Genomic DNA, 10,655 nt, shown 5'->3' on the forward strand with positions numbered 1-10,655 from the left:
GCTGTGAAATATTAATAACCACCTACAAAATTCAAAATAAACTCTATAGCTAATCCCCCAAAGGTCTAATCCCACAGTGTGCACAGCTTCGTGCACACCACCTCCTCGTAGGTCACATGGGCCACCAGCACTCTCCCCCTCTCCTAGAAATGGGGATTCCTCTACTCTCACATCCCTCCTGTGAAAAGTGGGTGCTGTCCAAGCCCACACCAGTGACAAAGACCCACCCTGAGCTCAGACACAGGCACTGCAGGTGTACATTTCTATGACAGCTGGTGTGGGGTCAGTAGCTCTGACCGAGGAAGCTGTGACCGGTCAGGAGAGATGGTCCCAAAATGAATCGCCTTCCCGAGGCCCGGTGTTTTCCCTCAGCTGCTGGCTGGAGGGCTCTTGCAGAGACTGTCAGCTCTTTAGTGATTGTCAGCTCGTGATTCCAGCTCAGCTCTGCAGGGCAGCCTCCAGGCCAGACCAGGGAGAGACGAGAGGCCCGTGTGGCTGTTCCACATGAGGCAGCTTTATTAGTCCGGCGAAGGGGAGCCAGGGACGAGCTCGCTCTGCCCTCGCAGGGGCAGGGGGCCAGCTTTATAGGGATACAGGGTGGGTGCCAGAGGGTAAGGGCCAATGGGTTACAAAGGATCTGCATAGGGTCTCCCAGAGGATCCTGGGTTTGTCTTCTCCCCGTAACTGCAAAAGTGGTTGCCTTTCCAGGGGAGTTCTGCTGGGAGGTTTAGGCACTCTCCTTATCTCAGCAGACATCCCTCCAGGGCAGGGGCTGGGCATACCCCACACATCTCCACTGCACTACATAGCTCCACCACAGCATCCCATGCTGTCACCCCACCAGAACAGGATAGGACAGACTGTTTCAGTTGGAAAGGACCTACAGTGACCACCAGTCCAACCACCTGACTTCAGGGCTAACCAAAAGTTAAAGCATGTTATCAAGGGCATTGTCCAAATGCCTCTTAAACACTGACAGGTTTGGAGCACCCACCACCTCTACAGGAAGCCTGCTCCAGTGTTTGACCACCCTCTTGGTAAAGACATGTCCTGGGGTGACTGCATGCTACTGTATTCCCTATCATCTGCCCTATGCCAGACATGAATCCTGTGCCTTCCTGTGTCTTTAAGCTGGGTCTGAGATAAAGGGAAAAAAAAGAGCCAAGAGGTTTTGTTTTCAAGGACACAGATACACACTCCCCTGTGTTGCTGCTGCTAGAGAGCCGAAAAAAGCACCTTCCTGCTTTTAACCAGCTTTCAGCTCTGTTTCTCAGGAGAGAGACAGTTACATTTCTTTTCTTTTTAGCTAGCTTCTTGTTCATTAGCTAAAGCAAGAAGTTTCCTGGGACTTTGGCTTCTTCTCTTCTGGACTGTTCAGCAACACCGGAACATCACCGGGAGGCCTTACACTGTGGCCTGGAGGGGCCCAAGCTGCACCGCAGCTCCGGAGAGAGAGCAGAGCCACCACCTACAAAGAACTCTGAAACTACACAGGTTTTCTTCACAGCAAGAGGTTTTATTATTTAACATCATTCATTCTTTTTTTTTTCCATGCCTGAGTGCACTTTGCTTGTTAAATGAATAGGTTTTTTTTACTTTCCTCTAAGGAATTTCTTTCTGAACCTGGCGGGGGAGGGGCTGCTGAAACCTGCCTTCTCTCAGAGGACATATCCTCCTAATTTGTCTCAAACCAAGACAAGACATACTTCCTAATGCAGAGTATGAAGCTCTTCTAGTGCAGCTTTGAACCATTCCCACACACCCTGCCACTGGATAACAGGGAGAAGAGCTCAGAAGCTGTGGAGAGCAATGAGGTTGCCTCTCAGTCCCCTTTCTCCAACTAGACAAGCCCCAAGTCCTGAGCTGCTCCTCACAGGACAGTCCTTCCAGGCCTTTCCCCTGCTTTGTTGCCCTCCTTTAGATGCATTCAGGTGCCTTCACATCCTTCTTAAACTGTGGGGCAGGGAACTGCATATGGTCCTTGAGGTGAGGCTGCACCAGCTCTGAACACAGGGGGACAATCCCATCTTTCGCCTGGCTGGACCTACTGTGCCTGATGCACCCCAGGATGGGCTCTGCCCCAGGATGGGCTTTGCCCTCCTGGCTGCCAGGACTCACTGCTGACCCAAACTGAGCTGCAGCACCCCCAGACCCCTCTCTGAAGGGCTGCTCTCCAGCCACTCCTGTCCCTGTTTATACTTGTGTCTGACACTACTCTGTCCTAGGTGAAGGAACCAGCATTTGGACTTGTTAAATTTAATCTCATTAATAATAACCCAATGCTCCAATCTATCTAGATCCCCCTGCAGGGTCTCCTGTCCCTCAAGAGAGTCAGCAGCAGCCCCCAGTTTGGTATTATCAGCAAACTTGCTAATGGTGTATTCAGCTCCTGCATCCAGATCATTGGTAAATATATTGAACAGAACTGGGTTGAGAATTTATCCCTGACAAACAACACTGGTGACCAGTGGCCAACCAGATGTAGCCCCAGTCACTACAACCCTTTGAGCTGTGCTCTTCAGCCAGTTCCTCACCCAGCACACCGTGAATCCACTCATCCCATGGCTGGACAACTTGGCCAGAAGGGTGCTGTGGGAGACAGTATCAAAAGCTGTACTAAAATCCAGGAAAACTACATCCACTGCCTTCCCTTCATCCACCAGGCTTCTCTGTCTTCTTCTTTTCTGCCACCCCTCCTCACTGTCATGGAGACCCACCTTGCCTCTCTGCTTTTTCCTCATACCCAACCTGACCAAGCCGGTTTTGTTCACAGCCACGTTGTGCCATCCTTTCCATGCCTTTAGACCCTGGTCCTGTTTCTTCTTTTCCATTTTGGGGAAGGATTCAGTGATAAAGATTTAAAGGTCTCCTGAGCAGGACTGAGCTAAGTATGTCACACCCCTGGAAGTCATCCAAAAATACTTTCCCTTTCCAGATTTACAGTCTTCCAGACTTCACAGAAAACAAGGTAGAGTTTTGTCCATTTTTGCCCAGAACATCCTCTTTGAAGTTGTAGAAGAAATTGGAAATGTTTTTGAAAAGGTATTCTGTCACAGTCAAAGACCAGAGACATCTGGCCAGAAAAGCACCACTAAGATTTGGTAAACTCAGTCAGTTCCTGCATTTTCTCTTCTACTGGACTCTTAAAGGGAGGGCTTTTAACTCCCATTCCTTCAGACTGGGCTGATTTTCAGAGGGTATTTTTCTCACATGCATGTGTGTGTCTAGGTTGTCTATGTTTGTGTATGTGGCCATGTTTTGCTTTCCTGTAATGACTGCTGTAAACATAGAGTTAAAGAACCAGGATTACCATTCAGTCATATACTGCTAGGCATTTGACTGCAAACACGTCATCTGCATTTCTCATCAATACTTTCTAGTGTGTTTTCTTTGTCTTATTCCCAACCATGTGCCTTAATATACTTTTTCTTTTTCATTATTTTTTAAAGCAAATTCCCAAATACAAATGATTAGGATGAAATTGAATTAGGCAGCAACAGTAAACTGAAGATATAAATAGTCGTCAGCTTGTCATTTGTAAGAGATGAGGATTATTTTTTGAAGTGGTACCCAGTGAATGGTCGATTCTCATTTAAGAGTGTTAGGAGAAAATGCTGAGTATTGCCTTATGGGTTGATTTGCATAAATGGGTCATGGAGTGGCCTTTCTGTAGGTCTCTGCACCAAAAGGTGTTTGCTTCACAGCCTACTGCTCTTCCTCCAGTTTCCAGTCAAGCAGAAGACAATTCAAAAGACAGTTTTAGAGCTTATCCTATTTTTGGATGCTGTCGTACAGTTTGACACAATTTGTATTTAAAGGGAATGGCTATCTCCTATTTGTTAAGTGATCACTGTGTGATGTACGTGGCCTCCTGCAGCAGATGTGTGACTAAATCCCATATGTATTGTCACTGACTAGGTAGGCAGGCAGCACTGGAGATGGCTGCTGCTGCCTTTTATTATTGGTAAGTTTTGTGAAGCATGTTCACACTGCAGCAGAGACATCTACCTACCTTTGCCTCCCTTTTTATTTCCACCTATTTGACTATCCTTTCTGAAAGACCTCCAGCCCTTATCCCAGTCCTGCTCCTGGAAAACATTAATTATCTGTGGATAGTTTGGAAGCAGCATAGCAGATGCTGAGCAGCATAGTTGGCATGGGTGGCTCAAAGGTGGTGAAGGTACTGTGGTATGACAGAGTCATAGAATTGTTTAGGATGAAAATGAACTTCAAAATTGTTGAGTCCAACCATTAACCCAGCACTGCCAGGTCCACCACAACACCAAGTCCCCCAGGTACCATATCTACATGTTTTTTAAATACCTCCTGGGATGATGACACCACCGCTTCTTTGAGAAGTCTGTTTCAAAGCCTGGCAACCCTTTCCATGAAGAATTTTCCCTAGTATCCAATCAAAACCTTCCCTGGTGCAACCTGAGGCTCTTTCCCCTTGTCCTGTCACTTGTAGCCTGAGAGAAGACACCGACCCCCACCTGGCTACACCCTCCTTTCAGGCAGCTGTAGAGAGTGACAAGGTTCCCCCTGAGCCTCCTTTTCTCCAGGCTAAACACTCCCAGCTCCCTCAGCTGCTCCTCACAGGACTTGTGCTCCAGACCCTTCCCCAGCTCCGCTGCCCTTCTCTGGACACGCTCCAGCCCCTCAATGTCTTTCTGGCAGTGAGGGGCCCAGAACTGAACACAGGACTGGAGGTGTGGCCTCAGCAGTGCCGAGTACAGGGGGACGGTCACTGCCCTGGTCCTGCTGGCCACACCACTGCTGATCCAGGCCAGGATGCCATTGGCCTTCTTGCCCACCTGGGCACAGCTGGATCATGTTCAGCTGCTGTTGACCAGCACTCCCAGGTCCTTTTCCACCAGGCAGCTTTCCAGCCACTCCCCCCAGCCTGTAGCACTGCCTGGGGTTGTTGTGACCCCAGTGCAGGACCTGGCACTTGGCCTTGTTGAACCTCACACAATTGGCCCTGGCCCTTTGATCCAGCCTGTCCAGATCCCTCTGCAGAGCCTTCCTGCACTTCAGCAGATCAACACTCCCACCCAACCTGGTGTCATCTACAAGTTTACTGGGTGTGCACTTGGTCGCCTAGTCCAGATCATCAATACAGGTATTAAAAATCACCCCTCACCCTCCTGTGCCCAGAGCCTAGGCCTCTTTACCTCCTTCTCCTCTTCCTTTCAGCTATGAGGATAGTCTCAGTGCTATTCCTCTCTTGAATGGAAGCCCATTATTTCATGCAGTCAGGGACAGCTCAGGCAAGAAAGAAGGTTTTGGTTATTATTCATTTTTCCTTTCTTCCACTGCAGCAGGAAAATCCTATCGAAAGGAAGTTGGTTATTTAAATGCCTCCTCCATTTGAATTGCTCATTCAGAGCTGTTTCTTACACCTCAGTCACCCTGAGGTTTTTCCTGCTTTAAGCAAACCTGTCATGGTTTTATATTATTTACCAAATAATGCTGCTGCTGACTACGAATTTATTAAAGAAGTACTGAAGACAAAGCAGCCTCTGTATTACAATACAATTCTAGTCTGCACTGAACTTGAAATGTATTGTGCTGCAGATAATCACATGGAGGGCAATTATAGAAACTGAAGAGGATCAAACAGACTAATAGGGACATAAAAAGAAACCTTCATTCTCTATATGCTACTCCCCATGCATGTGAATGCTTCCCTTTTATCTTATTTTTAAAGACATTTCAAATTACACAGTAATTACAAATTCAAAAGGATTTTTTCTCACAAAATGATGCGAGCTTAGCCACTCTCCTGAGTAACATAGGAGCAGCTTCCCAAAGCTTGCAAGTTAAGTTATCCATCTCAGCAAACACATGATAAGTTTGTACAGGATATGGTGTATTTCTTTTTGGACTCATGTCTTGATCCTGAATCTTCTGCATGGATCAGAAGAGATAATCACAGTGGCTTCTTCTGGTTTTATTTTCTATGACAAGATATAAATAATATCTTGGTCAGAAAGTTGATTGATCTGAATATTACTAAAGTGTCATTGTAATTTAAATCACTAGTCGACTGACTGAGAGCGCGGCAAAGTGTCAGGATAATTACGTGAGTTAGTTATCACTTCTAGCTGCCCTAGAAGATCTGTCCTACCACCTAGGATGAAAAATCAGTGCTAGTGATTATGGTGTGACTTTGGGAGGTGCGAAAGGTGGATGGGTGCCCACAGAATATATGTAGTGGCAGCTGCAAAAACGCTGCCTGAGGAAAGGTGATTAATAGGCACAGGAAGAGCCTTCAGTTTAGATCTGAGTCAATTCTGCTTCAAACCTGTAGCAAGTAGGAAAGTCTGTGGAGCACGCAGAACTGCATTTCCTTGTAGAACTTGCATGTGGAGACTTCCAAGGCTACGTGTCTATGTCTTACTGGAATTTGGTACAACAGGACCATCAGAGCAGAGAGGCAATCACAGATACCATTTCATTAACAGCCTCTTCAAGGAGAATTCCTCTGCAAAAATCATCTTGAAACGAGAGTTTTTCCATTTGCTTCATTGGGCCAAAGCCCATTTATCTTGTGCACTGAGAGCCAGTGAAAGGGAGCAGGGCTGCCCATGTGCCCTGTCCAGAGGAAGCTCATGTATGCAAGAGGTGCCAGTGGAGAGTGGAAAGTAGTAAGTGAGGTTTAGGAGTCCCTAAGTCATCCTACTAAAATCACCCCTGTGTACTGCATTTGTAGTTAAATTCTTCCAAGCTGTTCTGAAAAATGATGCTACGTATTTTCTTTGCAGCTTCTAGAAGACTGCTGTTCTTTGTTTGTGTGAGGATTTACAAGAAGTATTTTCTCACTGTTATGCTGCTGTTCAACACAGTATTTACTAAATAAGTCATCATAACAAATTGCCAATCTTGCACCTTGCAACTTTACCTTACTCATTTGTCAGCAAGGTTAATGCATAACTGGAGCCTCTTCAAGCTCATATCAAGTCTTGAGACTCACTCCAAGGCCTTTGAGGTGCTGAAAAAGTTGAATTTGGCCCTTCTTTTTTTTTCCTTTATCATTCTCAATCAGGTTCAAGGATCGACTTTTTGGAGTATCATATTCCATGAAATTGGAATGCCGAGAAGTTTCTGTTCAGGAAGTCTCTCCCTCTGTCTATTTCTGGAAGCACATTTATGTGTCATAGGTGCCAGTCTATAGACCTCTTAGAACACATCACTAACAGAAAATAATATTACAAGAGAGAGAAGCCGTTGTTTGTCATACCTGTATACCATGTAGCATAGACAAATCAATCACCTAAAGGAGCAAAAATTTGAATGGCACGCTTACATTGATTTCATAAATGGGTGTCTCATGATCCATTTCGAATGAGGTTTTTGTGCTTTGGATCACATGAAAAATGGATGTCCTTTATGTCTTCTATGATAAAGGACACTGTCTCTTGAAAGGTCATGGGGGATTATAGAGAGCATGATTATATGCCCATAGTAAACAGTGTACAGCAGACATCAATGCAGGATGAAGAACCTTCCCTGTGTACAAATCTCCTGAAGGGGATGTCCCAGCAGCTGCTGTGACCCACAATGCCTTTGCAAGCAACAGAGATAGCTTCTGTCTGGCTGATGAAATCTTCTCTTTCACACTTCCCTGAAATAAAGTGTGTGAAGTAAAAAAATAGGAGAAAGATAAAGAGAAACCCACACTTTCCATTTTCATTTGTGTTCTACTAATTTATGTTGCCTTGTTTCTAATATTTCTTCCATTGCTAGGAACCGGCTCTAACTGCTTGGCTACTTCCTGGGAGTAGTGATCAAACCAGCAGACGTGCTTGTACAAGAGACAGATTTGGTGTCTTCACTCACTGTAAATGTCTGTGTTGGTCTGAATATATACTCCTATGCATCATAGCCTTCTGGGCAGAATTGTATTTGAAGGTACAAAAGTATTTTTTTATGTTGATGCCACCAGTCATTTATTAGGAAGATATTTTTCTGTTTAAAGAAGGGGATCAGAAACATGTTTCAAGCTTTTGCCAGCTTATGTTGTTTATGCAGGGTCTTATTCAGTGTGATTTAATTTACAAGGTCTCTGGGTTTCTTTCATCATCACCAACTATTTATATTTATGCTGTAAAGAAAAAATTGGAAAATATATCTTTTGTCACAGAAATCTTGACAGTGAGCAGGCAACTGTGCACCAAGAATCCTTTCTGACAGCCTGATATTGCCATTTTGTTCTACTGCGTGTTGCCTGCTAATTTATACGTGGTTTATTTGTTTGAGACAGAGGCTTTTGGTACTTGTTTTTATACAGTACCTAACTCAGTGAGGTGATGGTCACACCGAAGACACAGGCACTATACCATGCTCTAATTGGAGAAAGGGGCAAGAAAATTAATTGGTACTGCTTTCTGGGATTGCATCTGTCTGACTTCCCAATGACTTGCTTCATTGTAAGTACATAGACAGGCGAGAAGCCTTGGATTACTAGAGGATGAGTTAGCAGCTAGGTATGGACCAAAGATGCTTACTGGCTCTGGATCATAGATGCTGAGCCGAATTTATTGTCACTAAGCAAGATGCCAAGAGATGATTCTGATATACTGGAGCTAGAGACATGCAGAGGAGTGAAGAAATACTATTATACTTCTCAAGATATATTGTGTGCGACTGTATTTGTGGGTTGCTTTTGTGCATTCTGGTTGCAGAGAGGTATCTCTATTGACATAAAATATTCAGCGTAGAATTGGACACTTAAAAGATTACTCTAAATATGTTTTAAAAGAAAGCAGCAGAGAATCAGTAGGGAACGCGTTTGATTTTTTCCTCTCTCCCTCTCTGTAGGACAGAAGAGTGATCTGCGCACAGCTGTTATACCTTTGCTCCTTTTGACGCTGTAAGAGACGGTCCGAAGATCCCTCATCTGCCTCACTATCATCGCCAAGGACAGAGACTGAACACAGCAGTCCTGGCCTGGCTGAGGTGGGATGTCTGCCAAGTGTTGCCTGCAGGTGTGCCCACTGGGAGCTGGTGTGCATTCCTGAGGAAAATTAGTGCAGGTCGCAATGGACTGCGCTGTTCTTGCTGCCCAGGCGGGAAGGACTGCACTGATGCGGAATGACCTGTCCTGTACATCTGTCCTGTACCTGTTTCCCAAAGCAACGGGCCTCATAACACTGCCTGTAGATCTCCCCTTTTGCCTCTTGGGAAAAGGAGGGAGATGTGGAGATACAGCTAGAAAGCAGAAGTGAGAGCACTGCTAAACTCATGTCAGCTAACGCTGCTAGGCTGCAAACCATGGCAGGCAGTACTGCCTATGAAAGGCATGCTTGGTATGTACCTGTGATAGTGCTAGCTTTTACTTTTGCAATGTTATTATGAAATATAGATATGGTCTTGGCCAGTTGCCCCTCGCTTCTGAAAAAGACTATAAAGGGACTTTCTGAAATAACTGAGACGAGATCTCCCCACGGAAAGAAGACAAATCTATCGGCAGAAGGCCACAAGGACTTCGTCTCATCTGTTGGTAGCTATTACCCCCCTTTTCTTCCTCTCTACCCTTTTACTTTGTTTCTTTATCTCTCTCTCTCTTTCTCTCCTCTATTGCATTATCGTGTTGTGGACACTTAATAAAGGTGCACTGTTCTGATTAAAACTGAAATCCCTTGTGTCCTTTTGCACTCTGAGATCTATAAACGAACCATTACAACCCCCACTTGTATTAGCAGATTGTAACAGACGCCAGGCTAGCAGCAGGGGAACTAACTCCAGAGTCATGATTCTGGAGACCACCAAAGGCCGGTTTGGGTTTAGTAGTTCTTATCACCAGTTCTCTCAGTTGTGCTTTGAAGGCCCAGGCATTCTGCAAAGAGCCAGGGCCATGGAGGTGTGAGCACAGAACCACACAGCTATGGCTTAATCAGGCTTTGAATAGGAATGTTTGGACTCAAGGAAAAACTTTTACAAGTTCAGTTGGCCAGTGGTTGACCATTGTCACTGGTAATACTGTTGGCAGGGGACAGGGGTTGACCACAGTCTTCAGCTTTACCTGGAGGGCTTGCTTATCTGGCAAGGCTCTTGGAGCCCACTTCTTTGGAAAACAAGAGTCCTCAGCTAACTCAGAGCATACATTAACAGTCCAACTTACATGTGTCTTTTGTGTTGTCTCCTACTCCGTGTTCTCTGTCGTATGCTAAGAAAGAAATACAGTGATCAAATGCCTGTGACACTGCCAGAGTAAGCTGGGAGAAAGTCATAAAAATAGCAGAAATTTCTCCTTTTCTCTACCACTTTGTCCTGGAGTCAATGCAGGAGTGTTCACAAACTGCATCCTTCCATTTGTGATGTCTGACACAGCCATTAATCACAGCTAAATGAAGAAAAACTACAAACAAATAAAAAAACCAACCCAAAACAAAAAGATCCACAGGGGTTTTCTCCTGTGGTTTCTATAGCCTTGCCAGCACCCTGCGCAGTTCTGCCATCGGCACTGTAGATTGTGTCTACACGTGTCACTGTGCCAATGACAGGGCAAATGTACATCATCAGTGGCACCGCTGAAAAAGGAGGAATTAGTGCACACCTGCAACATATTTTGAGTTAGGCAAGTAAAACCCTGAACACAACAAAATGGTGGTGAAAATGTTGATCAGTTATTTCGTGGAAAGGTGACTTGC

The 10,655-nt window shown here is 45.3% G+C and overlaps 1 long non-coding RNA gene across 1 annotated transcript; it reads left to right on the forward strand.

Moving 5' to 3' along the window:
* The first annotated feature begins 1,235 nt into the window (after window positions 1–1,235).
* Window positions 1,236–8,955, forward strand: LOC109144738. The gene is made up of 3 exons (XR_002045668.3): window positions 1,236–1,494; window positions 7,750–7,914; window positions 8,824–8,955. It is a non-coding gene; the product is annotated as an uncharacterized LOC109144738 (long non-coding RNA).
* The last annotated feature ends 1,700 nt before the right edge of the window (window positions 8,956–10,655 follow it).

Source organism: Corvus cornix, chromosome 1 (genome assembly GCF_000738735.6).
Source record: "Corvus cornix cornix isolate S_Up_H32 chromosome 1, ASM73873v5, whole genome shotgun sequence".
Lineage (NCBI taxonomy): Eukaryota > Metazoa > Chordata > Aves > Passeriformes > Corvidae > Corvus > Corvus cornix.